The 12,500-nt window shown below is 51.1% G+C and overlaps 1 pseudogene; it reads right to left on the reverse strand.

The window, feature by feature from the left end:
* Positions 1–6: 6 nt before the first annotated feature.
* LOC132468566 (insulin receptor-like) overlaps positions 7–12,500 on the reverse strand; it is a 14,510-nt pseudogene continuing 2,016 nt past the window's right edge.

Here is a 12,500-nt window from a genome sequence, read left to right on the forward strand (position 1 = left end):
GGTAAATGGTGTCTCAAGGTCACGAGTTGAAACGCTCCCTTTTATGTTTGGGGATAATATGAGGCAGGCGATGCTATTGGCCGACGGGGACGGTACCTCAGAGTCGGGCCGGAGGCAGCGCAGGTAGCTCTTCAGGTCGCCGTGGGTCATGAGCTCCATCACCACCAGGGTGGGCTGGCCTTTGGAGACCACGCCCAGCAGACGCACCTACACACACACGCACACGCACACACACACGCACACACACACACACACACACACACACACACACACACACGCACACACACACACACAGTTGAGCAGGCTAGAACTATATTATATGCAAATATTTGTTACTGGGATTAGCCTTCAGTTCTTATAAAATGTAGTTCTATATTGTGGAATAATGATGTATTATTAATGCAAATGAAAAACAGACATTGCAGAATTGTTGAGTTTAAAAATGATCGCCCAAATTGAATGTCAACAGAATTCTCCAGAATCCTGCCTCCTCAAGAGGAGTAAACCATGAGCTTATAGGAAGCCGTGTTACCGAACAACCGGTCACATCCAACAATGGCTCCATCACCCAGTGGCCACTCAAAGCGCTTTACATTACGAGACGCTGGCTTTCGCTCAGGGACACCTCGACACTGGAGGAGCCGGGGATCGAACTAGCAACCTTCCGGGTACCAGCCGACCCTCTCCACCTCCTGAGCCACGTGCCACCCCTACACTGACGAAGGGGACGGGGACAGACGGACGGACGGACGGACGGGGATGGGGGTGGGGGTGGGGGGGGGGAGCGCATACCACGTGGTGACAGATGAAGGCCTTCATGACGGACGCCTCGTTGAGGAACTCGATGCGCTCCCGCAGGCTTGCCGACTCGTTGACCGTCTTGACGGCCACGCGGGTGTCGGGCTCGCCCTTGATGATGTCCTTGGCCAGGCCCTCGTACACCATGCCGAACGAGCCCTGGCCCAGCTCACGCATCACCACGATCTTGTCCCGCGGCACCTCCCACTCGTCAGGCACGTACACTGCGCACACACACACACACACACACAGACAGACATGCACGCAGACACACACACAGACAGACATACACGCAGACACACACACAGACAAACATACATGCAGACACACACACACACACACACGCACATGAAGACACACACGCACATGTAGACATACACGAAGACACACACATACACAAACGCATACGCAGACACACACGCACATACACATGCACACACAAGCAGACACACACACGCGGACATGGATACACACACACACACATAGAGACGCACACACACACACACACACACACACACACACACAGAGACGCACACACACAAAAACACACACACACACACACACACACACACACACACACACACACACACACACACACACACACACACACACACACACACACACACACACACACACACACACACACACAAACAGTGTAAGGATTATTCACTATTGAACCCTGTCTTCCCTCCAAGCCCCAAGAGACCGCCTCCCTGCCGGCTCAGAGTCCCTCCCCTCCTCATGAATACCAGGGCGAGGTCCAGTCATGACATAGTACCCTTCAATACTATATCCACACAGGCCCCAGTTCTCCACATAGACAGCATCACACTTTAAAGACATTGAATGAAAAACTCGTTGGAAGGCGATTATAAGTACATTATAGAGTACATATATAATATAAAGCACTTATATAGTGCATTGTAGGGATGGGATACGAGAATCAATACTGGTGCCAAACATTGATAGACATTTGTATCTAATTTTTATGATTTATTTGAGAATTTTCTTTTGCATTTTAATTCTTCATTCATGAAGAGCTAGGCAGGAAATATCACCCCAAATATCTATATCTTAATTCATAAAGTGCTCTGAACCGATTTCCCTGCTCCCAGCTATCACTACCGCATTGCTCCTCAAGGGGGCGCTCAACACTCGACCGAGGGAATCTTGAACGGAAGTTAACTAGCCAACGACGAGTAACTGAAGAACTCAGTTTAGGCCATGAATAAAGACTTCCCATTTTCACAGCTATTTTGTATTCATCGTTAGAAATACATCGTGATGAATCATCACATTATTGTCTCACAATATACTGATTATCGCAGAGTCGCTGTGTCGCGATACTATCGGCGTCGTGGGCCATGTATCGTATTGTATTGTATCGTTAGGCACCCTGTGATTCCCACCGCTAGTTCGTAGTACATAAACAGTACAGAACAGGGCTCACCATCGTTGGCGCTGATGTACTCGGGGTTGGAGGAGGTGATCAGAGGTCCCGTGGGGCCTTCCGTTTGTCTGGAGGAACAAAATGAAAGGTAAGGGGAACTTTTTCTCCTGCATGATGACGGTATCGTTTTCAACCTCAAGAAACCTATTTGAGGAGGAAGGAAACGAAAGCGAAACAAAACGGCGTTCTTGCGACCTACTTCTTCTTGAAGATCACAAAGACTCCGCCCCCGACGCAGAGCAGCAGGATGAAGCAGATGACCGGACCGACGAGGATCTTCAGCAGGCCGCTGTCCTCTGAAACACACACGCACACACGCCGTTGGTCAGTGGTGACACATAGCGGAGTGCTTGAGGAAAAAATCCAAATATATCAGTAAATAAACTAAACAAAAAAAATGAAAAATATATAATATCTAATAACCATTATTAATCAGAATCAGAATTATGTTATTCAAGCATGCTTTTACAAACGCAAGAAATACGGCCCTGGAACGAATCGTGTTTAATACAATCTCGTCGAGATCAAAATCTCAAACGGCAGCAACGGCGTCTTTAAGGTTCCCGCATCACACACCTCGCCGGGAAACCTCGGCCGCCGCCGATGTTGGCGGAGCTGTCAGGGAGACACCCTGACAGCATCTTCATTAAAAGCTGCTAATGAAGTCATAAGCGGATCGTAGCTGTCACGCTGGCATGGAGAGAGAGGATATTTAGCCCGGGGGCCTTACTGTCGGGCATGAAGAAGAAGGCGTTCTCGGTGAAGGAGCCGTTCCCCGCCAGCGATCTGGCGCGCACCCTCACGCTGTAGTTCCCAGGATGCACCAGTCTCAGCTTGGTGCCCCCTTTGCTCATGTAGGCGGGTCGGGACACGCAGGCCGTGTGGAACTGCAGACACAGCACACGAGTTAGACCGGGGCAGACGCTCAGGGGGCAGAGACTGGGTGTTGGATTTCTTTACATTTTTCAGCTTCTACGAGTATATACGCAATAAAAACAGTACAGAAAACGAACAAGTTACGACCCGCGCAGAGTCGAGCTTCGTTGTTTAATGTCAACACAACCGCTGCTGAACTAGCAACTTTGTTTGGCCAGAATCAACCTGTACTGCCAAAGCCCCAGACACCAGTCACCGGTCACCGGTCACCGGTCACCAGTCACCGGTCACCAGTCATCAGACACCAGTCACCAGTCACCAGTCACTAATCGAGTGGTCTTCATGAGATGCGGGACCACCACCTGGGATGGACCATCTCCATCTCCTCCCAGTGTTGTGTCAATGTTGCTGCAGAGCACTGGAGGTGTCATCGGAGACACTGGCCCATCCCTGCCCCTGCACTCTACTCTTCCTTCCTGCCTCCGTTACTATGGTAACAGAGCTGCTGCTGCTGCTGCTGCTGCTGGATCCTGGGGCCAGGCGGTGCAGCCATGAATATCAATGAGGGATAAATCCACACATTCAACAACAAGTAAACAACAGTGTCGCACACAGTGTCACACACAGTGTCACACACGCACACACACACACACACACACATACATATGGTATTAAGGATTAGAAAACGCTTGCATTCTGGACCGCAAACAAATCTGAACTCATCCATGCGTGCACTACTCACGCTCTCGCACACACGCGTACATGCAGGCGCGCGCGCACACACACACACACACACACGGAGGCAATTTCATATTATCTCTTCTGTTGTTCTCTTCTGTACAGGCCATAACTTTGCTTCAGAGCTTCACCCTCTGCAGTACCCGTCCCCACCCCCACCCCTGGCCTCCGCTTCCTGGTTCCCCGTCCCCACCCCTACACCATCCTTTTCCGGTTAACCCGTACCCCATCTCTACACCCTCCCCTTCCTGGTGACTCAGCCCCTACACCCTCCCCTTCCTGGTGACTCAGCCCCTACACCCTCCCCTTCCTGTTGCCCCTTCCCCACCCCTACACCCTCCCCTTCCTGGTGACTCAGCCCCTACACCCTCCCCTTCCTGGTGACTCAGCCCCTACACCCTCCCCTCCCCCCCCCCCCTCCGGCCGGCCCCCGCTGCACTGACCTCCTGGTCCCCGACCTTCCGGTAGAAGAGCTCGTAGAGGACGATGAGGCCGTTGGGCGCGCGGGGCTCCCGCCAGCGGATGAACACCGAGTTGGGCTCGTCGGGGATCATGTCGTGGGTCACGCGCCCCGGGATGTCGTCTGCTTTTTCTGAGAGGGAAGGTAGGGGGCGGCGGCGGCGGGGGGGGGTTAGACGACGTGCTACGATACCGGGAGGCGTGCTGCCACACCACCGTCCCGTCACGCCTCAAACGCATTACGTTTACATTGAGACGCTTTAATCTAACGCGACTGACAATAAGTACGTTTGTCAGAAGAAAGAGAAACATTATATCGCTGCCGGGACAGTGAGGAGGCTCATAGAAACAAGTGCCAAGCACCAACAATTGCTAGGTTAACCCATTCCCCGCACACAACAAAGATAGCTAGGATGAGATGCTACACAATGCTACCTACTCTTTTTAAGTGGGACGCACAACACACAATAAGTGCGTACATTAAGTGCCAGGACGTACAACATACAATAAGTGCGTACATTAAGTGCCAGGACGTACAACATACAATAAGTGTGTACATTAAGTGCCAGGACGTACAACTTACGTCCTGGCATTTGGGTCGGATGATACCGAGTACAAAACACGAGGCGCGGAGACTAGACGTGTGATAGAATCGACAGAAGGTACCCTCTGGCATGGTGCGCGCGCTGACGTAGGTGGCCATGCTGCAGCGCAGGGGGTCTGTGAGGTGGTTGCAGGCCAGGATCTCGATCTTGTAGCTGGTGAAGTGGTGCAGGTTGGAGATCACCGTGGACTCCTTGGCAAACACCTTCAGTTCCACCTGAAGGCACCAAGGGAAAAGGACGGATCACGGGTCAGGCGCTTGGATGGATGGAATGGTACCGGCTATCTGAAGGAAGTTGCTCTTGTTGAGGTCAATCGGTTGGCGCCTCTATTCTATTATTTACGGTAGTCATTTCCCTGTTGTGGCGATGCTTTAATGTTATTCTGTGGAGAGATGTGAATAAATGGACTAAACAAGTTGAATGAGAACCATTATTGGGGTTTAACAGCTCTGGGGAAAACAAGTTCAACCAGGAGGATGGCGATTTTAAACTAGGCTTCGGTATGTTACCATGGGGACTGAGTGCTATTGATCGGATGTCAGAGAGTGAATCCGACAAAACAAGCCAGGAACACATTCTGCCATGCAGTGGCTAACTTTAAGGCTACAGGGATCGAGGTAATTGCCCCCCGGCATCTGCAGTAACATAGAGAAATATCACGTAAACGTAAAGTTACCCTTGTTTTCTTAGGGCAGAAGGGGTTTGGGGAGACAGAATAGAGATTTCGCTTTTCGGGTTAGGGTTAGTCATGTGATGGTATCGGATCGACGCATAGACACTCGCCAACAATACCCCATGTTAGGCAGCATCGGAGGAATTACCGACACTGGTATCGGTACCGGAACAACTCTAACCATTAAGAGGAGAATGAGGTCAAGGCGGTTGAAGAGCGAACCTTGGAGCCCTCCTCCTCGGGGCTGGGGGTGGTGGGTCCTCCTGCCGGGCTGGGCGCCGTGGTGAGGAGGTTGGGCAGGGTCTGGGTGGCGTTGGCCACGCCCACACCCAGCGACCGGCGCCGGCGAGAGGGCCTGAGGGGTGAGGGGAGAGAGGAGGTCAGGTGGTCAGCGTTGGCTTGGAGGGTAGCAGAAGGAGGAAAGACCCGGGTTTTTAACAATATTATAACAGGAGAATAACGGCGAGTCTGAAAAGACAACACAAGCTTTCACCAGCTTTGGGAGCATCTGCGTTCCAGGGTCACAATTCGATTCAATATCTTTCTTTATCGGATGGTTCAGTGTTTCCAGAGCCTAGGGGTAACCTCTGAGCAAGGCATTCGACTCTGACTCCGACTCTGTGAAGGGTTTCCAGGGATTTCGTCGGCCGGTCCCACCAAGGCGATAAGCAGCCCTAAATCAGAACCCGAGAGCGGCTCGTAAATCAACCCTGATCTCAACAGCAGATAAAGTGCAGAGCGCGTGCATGTAGGGAGAACGCTGTATACATGTATGGTCTACATGCATGTCGTTCTTGTGTTGGTGTGTGTGTTGTTGTCAGTGTGCGTGCGTGTGTTTGTAAGAAGGAGTGCACTGGGAGGACAATCGGCTTGCTTGTTTAGTGAACGAAGAGGTGACCTTGGTTTGGCCTTCATCATGGGAATAAATCCCCGCTCAGATGCGAGAGATAGAGAGAGACCAAATGGTAGGGTGGCAGTTTGCATGACTGCACCCGCCTAGACTGTGTGTGTTTGTGTGTGTGTGTGTGTGTGTGAATGTGTGAGTGTGTGTGCGCGTGTATGTCGGTTTTTTTCCTGTGGAATACTGCAGAGACAAGAGACAGTTTTTGACTATAGGGCAAATAAACAGACTACACCCACACACAAACACTCCCAGTCACACACACACACACAACACACACACACACCAACACACACACCTGGGTCAGATTTGGCACAAAGCCATTGTGGAACACGCATCACGGTGATTGGGCCAGATGGAGAGGTGGCTAACTCGATAGAGGGATCCTCTCTCCCCCTGATTAGAGAACACACTTCCTGCTGCCGCGCCCCAGACACACAGATCGGCCCCCCGGCTGGGGCCCCCAGCTACAAGTGGCTCCCACCCCGTCGATTCTAAAGGCCATCGCTGCACTTCAGCCATTACAGATTATGGGAGGCGTCTGCTTCAGAGGTCGAGAACCTACTCACGCTGACTGGAAGATGTGCACCCAAAAGCAAAAGTAGATTAAGGTTGACTTTGGGAGGATGATTCACGAGAATGTAAAATCTATATGTCCCGTCCCCCCCCCCCCCGCCCAGAAAAAAAAAAGGACAAAGCCTGTTCAAAACATGGGTTCATCTCTTAGAAATGGCATGCATTCTAATGTTGATGATGATGATGAGGAGATGTTGTGAACGATCGTACGTGACAAACGAAGAGGTAAAAACTGCTCAGGTTTTGAACTACACACTTTTTCCATCTACATTCCACTTGGGTTTTGGATCGTCGGGGCCGTTTAAGTAGTAAACTATTATTAATGCTAACCGGGAGCTAGTTCGGATCTGCGCAGACATACTTGTTCGGGAGGCGGGAGTTGCTCGCAACCATTCACAACCTAACGGGATTGTCATTTCACGCACGAATGGACGAGCAGCGTTGGTGCCACCTCCTCCGTAGGCGGGCTCTGGCGCCGTTTCGGTGAAGACAAACTATGAAACATTGCCGTTGCTATGCAACCCTGACTGGGAGAGTCGTGACGTCCTAAGTCGGCGCAGATCGGCGTTAGCATAATGCTAATAATAGTTAACTACTTTAACGGCACCGACTTTCAAAACCCGAGTGGAATCTAGATGGGAAAAGTGTGCAGTTCAAAACCTGAGCAGCTTTTACTTCTTCGCCACCTACAGAGTTTGTCACGTACGACCATTCAAAACCCCCATGTTATTTTCCGTAGGCATTTAAACATGGAACCAAGAGCCTCGGAGGCGGGACTTATACTTCAGAGGTCTATTGAGCAGGTGAACCATGCTCTGTGCGTGCCCTCGGTCCATGTGTCAATCAAGTCACATTTTATCCAGGTGCATTCATCACAGAATCCTACTAATACAACTGTCAAACTTGCATGTGTGTGTGTGTGTGTGTGTGTGCAATCGCGTCTGTGTGTGTGTGTGTGTGTGTGTGTGTGTGTGTGTGTGTGTCTACAGGTGTGTGCACGTGCATATTTAGGGTAGGTGTGTTCCCTCTAAAGACCTGTCAATCCTCGCCGCCATGTCCCCTTCGTCTCCTCCACCTGCCAGGAGCGCCCGGGGTGTCCGCGCCGAGAGAGGGTGGGTGTGTGTGTGTGTGTGTGTGTGTGTGTGTGTGTGTGTGTGTGTGTGTGTGTGTGTGTGTGTGTGTGTGTGTGTGTGTGTGTGTGCGTGTGTGTGTGAGTGTTCCCCGGAGTCTCTCAGGCATGGTCAAATGCAGAGGAATGCGTTGGGAGTGTCGTCGAGGTGAATCGAGACGGCGCTGCCTCCAATCAAAGACGACGGACGCGTCGGAGAGAACGGAGCTGGCTGCGTCCGGGCCCGCTGCCGAGCAGTTGGCTCGGATGCAGAACAGGGGTCCTGTGGGGCCGTGAGCTAGCTAACACTAACGAGGGGTTCGCTTGCCCCCTCGTAACCGGGGAAGAGGCCCGGAGAATGACTAGCTCCGTCAACGACGAGGAGCTGTTGATGAAGGGGATTCCTCGGTTGCCTTCGAACCGCAGGCTTACTGGGCCTTGTGTCCCCCGTAGGACAGGCCGTATCTGCACCTCGCTCTCGAAATTGTGTCCGACACAACAACGTTCTTTGATATCCGTGAACAGGCTTAATGCAGTCGTCTAAAAGAGTCAGGGAAACTGTTTCCCTCGGCGACGCGTGGAGAGGCGATGGTTCCCAGCCCAGACGCTTATTAGCCGTATTAATCCACCATAAGGCTATAATGATCTACTAATATATAATTGTATAAACGGTAGCAAGTTCTAGCAAGTCCCTTTAAAACAAACAGTGAACTACGCCTGGTGAATCCGATCCATGTCTACAAAGCACACTCATAACGGACTCTAAAACATGTAACAAAGCAAAAGGTAAATGGACATTCATAAACACATTAACCCATTCATACACACATTCAACCATTCACCCATTCGTGCACAGATTCACACAACGCCGGCGTTGTCAACCATGCAAGGCAAGGGCAGCTCGTCGGGAGCGGTTAGGGTTAAGTGTCCTGCTCAGGGACGTCTCGACACTCTGGGAACCCAGAGCCCCAGCAAAGCTAAAGCATGTTGTAAACAGAGCATGGCATAATCAACCCCAGAGCCTCTAAACCTCCACCCTACCGGATCTCGAAGACCTCGTTGTGCAGGTAGTTCTCGAAGATCTTGCGGTACTCGGACTCCTCCTGCTCCTTCTTCAGCTGGGCGTCCGTCTTGGGGCAGGCGCAGCACTTGCCCCCCGGCGACGGCTCGTCCGTCTGGTTCCACTTCTGCTCGTCCTCGCTGCCCAGGTGGGTGGGGGTGCGGGACGGCAGCTTCATCCCTGAGACGTGGACCAGGCATAGAGGGAGAGGGAGAGGGAGAGAGAGAGGGATGGAGAGAGAGGGAGAGGGAGAGAGAGAGAGAGAGAGAGAGAGAGAGAGGGAGAGGGAGAGAGAGAGAGAGAGAGAGAGAGAGAGAGAAAAAGAGAGAGAGAGAGAGAGAGAGAGAGGGAGAGGGAGAGGGAGAGAGAGGGAGAGAGAGAGAGGGAGAGACAGAGACAGAGAGAGAGAGTGTGAGAGAGAGAGAGCGAGAGAGAGACATAGAGCGAGAGTTTAGAGGATATACGTCAAGGGACCAGTTATATTCTAATATTGTTTTTCTTATCCGAATCAAATATAAAAAAATCGAATTAAGATATAGGATTGAGCAGGCTGGGATAATCAATGTACTAGGATAACAACAGGAGATTTGTCAGGCTGATGAACATAAAGCATGAGGCGTGGAGTTCATCATGGTGCTGTAGGCCGCGGTGTGGGGGGGGGGGTTGGCTCCTGGTCGCTCACCTTGCAGACAGTAGTCAAACTTGTAGAGGTCTCCATCCTCCTCCTGCTTGCTGCAGATGACCTTGTAGTGGGTGATGTTGCCGTTTGGGTTCCTGGGGGTCTTCCACTTCAGGATGATCTGCGAGGAGGAGTTGGAGGACGAGATGGGGTCCATTGGCACCGAGGGCTCTGGAAGAAGGAGAACAAGCGTTCGGTTCATGATCGTGTTATGTTATGGTATAAAAGAATTAGGGATACACCGAATAATCGGCCACCGAAAATATTCGTCCGAAAATGGCCCAAAACATAATTTTCGGTTTCGGCCGAAGGAGTAAGAAGGCCGAACAAAATACAGCGAACATTTTTATTTTTGATAAAAAAATTGTTTTTTACTAATTTATTTAAAGGTACATTGTTCTTAAATTCTTGCTTTAAGGTCTGCTGGAATGTTAGAAAACGTTCAGTATTAAATCAATATTTTGTATCAAATTTGTAATTGATTTTTTTTATTGAAAAGCACGACAAAAAAGTTTATAAAGGACATTTAACTGTTGGATTTATGCAATGGTGAAAAATTAAAGCAAAATGAATGAAAAACAGCAAAAGCCACATTCGGTATTCGGTTTCGGCTTTCGGCCAACTGTTTCAGTATATTCGGTTTCGGTTTCGGCCAAGTATTTTCATTTCGGTGCATCCCTAAATAGAATGCCTGGTTTCTTGTTTGGAGACGGAGAGACTCTACGGCAAAACATGTGATCTGCCTGGAGGTACGAGGAGATTCTAATAAGTGTATTTCTGCAGACACTTTTCTACAGTTTACCACTGCCGGCTGAGTTTGTGTTTGAGGTTTGAGCCCCCCCGTTAACCACGATCTCTGAAGTCTAATCTGTGAGACTCTATTCAGGTAAACGTCCATGCTGGGGGCGCAACGACCACGGCCTTAGTATATTTTGCCGCCCCTCTCTCTCTCCCACATCTCACCGCTCAACACGGAAACCGAGATCCCTCGCTCTCTGAATCAGGCTGGAAAGGTCCGCCCTCTTTCTCGCACAGTAACGCACATCTGAAGCATCACGGTTCCCAGGTGTCCCATCCTGAGACGACACCGCCCCCCCCCCCGTCACTCACTGGTGGCGTTGGTGTGCACGTAGATGATGGAGCTCTTGGCGCCATGGGCCTGGTGCTCGTCGGAGGCCGACAGCTGGGTCTTCACCATGATGGCGTACTGCGTCCAGGGCTTCAGCGGGTGGATGATGAGGCCCGGGTCCAGGGGCGCCTTGTTCTCCGTGGCACGCTCCGGGGGCTCCACGTCGGCGATCACACCAGCTGTTGGAGCCGCACGCGTCGTGACCGTCGAACTCCGTCACGTCTGGTACGGCCTGGGGGACAGGCAGGGAGGGAGGGAGGGGGAGGGGGAGGGGGAGAGCGATTACGAAAGAGAGGGAGAAAAAGTGAGGATAAGTGAGAGTGAGGGATGGGGAGTGAGAGAGATAGAGAGAGACAGATACATGGGAATTATCCTATATGATAGTATGGTATACAATAGTATAGTATAGCATGGTATCGTATAGTATGGTAAAGTATCATAAAAGATAAGAGTGAATAATAGATTACGATGGTATGATATAGTATTGTACAAGATAAGATTAACTGTATGAATCTCAAATTGGAATTGAGTATAGTATATCATAGCATAGCATCATATCTTCCATTGTTTCAGCACAGGACTGAGTGAGGGCTTATGGTGACGGTCTCCTGAACAAGGGATGGATGTGTCGGGGACTCACGCCTCCTTGTAGTACACCATGAAGCCGAGCAGGTCCCGGTAGTCCTTGGGCCAGAAGGGCTTCCACCGCACTATGATCTTATCCGACATGGTCCGCGTCATTGTGAAGTTCAGCACCTGGTTCTCACCTAGACACAGAGGGAGACACAGAGACCGACAGAGAGGGAAAGACACAGGGAAACAGACAGACGGAGAGAAGAGAGAGAGACAGAGACAGAGAGAGAGAGAGAGAGAGAGAGAGAGAGAGAAGAGAGAGAGAGAGAGAGAGAAAAAGAGAAACACAAACAGGGAGAGGCCGTGTGTGTCAGCCAATTGTATTCTGCGGTTCACGTTCACTTTGAGAAGCCTCGAAAAAGATTTGGTCGACCGAGTCGTGAACACAAAACGCAACGAAATGACGCTTCACTCACATCATTTGGCACAACCGAGGCCACTGTGTCTCCATGTGGAAAACTCCCCTTCTACTCAGAACCTCTGGACTGTGTGTGTGTATGTGCGTGCGGGTGCATGTCCGTGTCCGTGTACGTGTGCGCGTGTGCGTGTGTGTGTGTGTCTTACAGGAGGCCTGGTCCCCATTGGTGCGCAGGGCGATGTCCTTCTCCAGGTTGCGGTCCTTGGTGCCGGTGATCTCCTCCATCTTGCGGATCTCGGCCATGCACAGCTTGGAGTTGTAGTGGGAAGAAGGTGCGGCCGCGCAGGATGGTCAGGTTGTGCTTGGACCAGTCCCACAGCTGCCGCAGGTTCTGGTTGTCCAGCGCATAGAAGGAGAAGTTCCTGGGGGTAGGGGAGAGAGAGAGAGAGAGAGAGAG

Source organism: Gadus macrocephalus, chromosome 12 (assembly GCF_031168955.1).
Source record: "Gadus macrocephalus chromosome 12, ASM3116895v1".
Classification (NCBI taxonomy): Eukaryota; Metazoa; Chordata; class Actinopteri; order Gadiformes; family Gadidae; genus Gadus; species Gadus macrocephalus.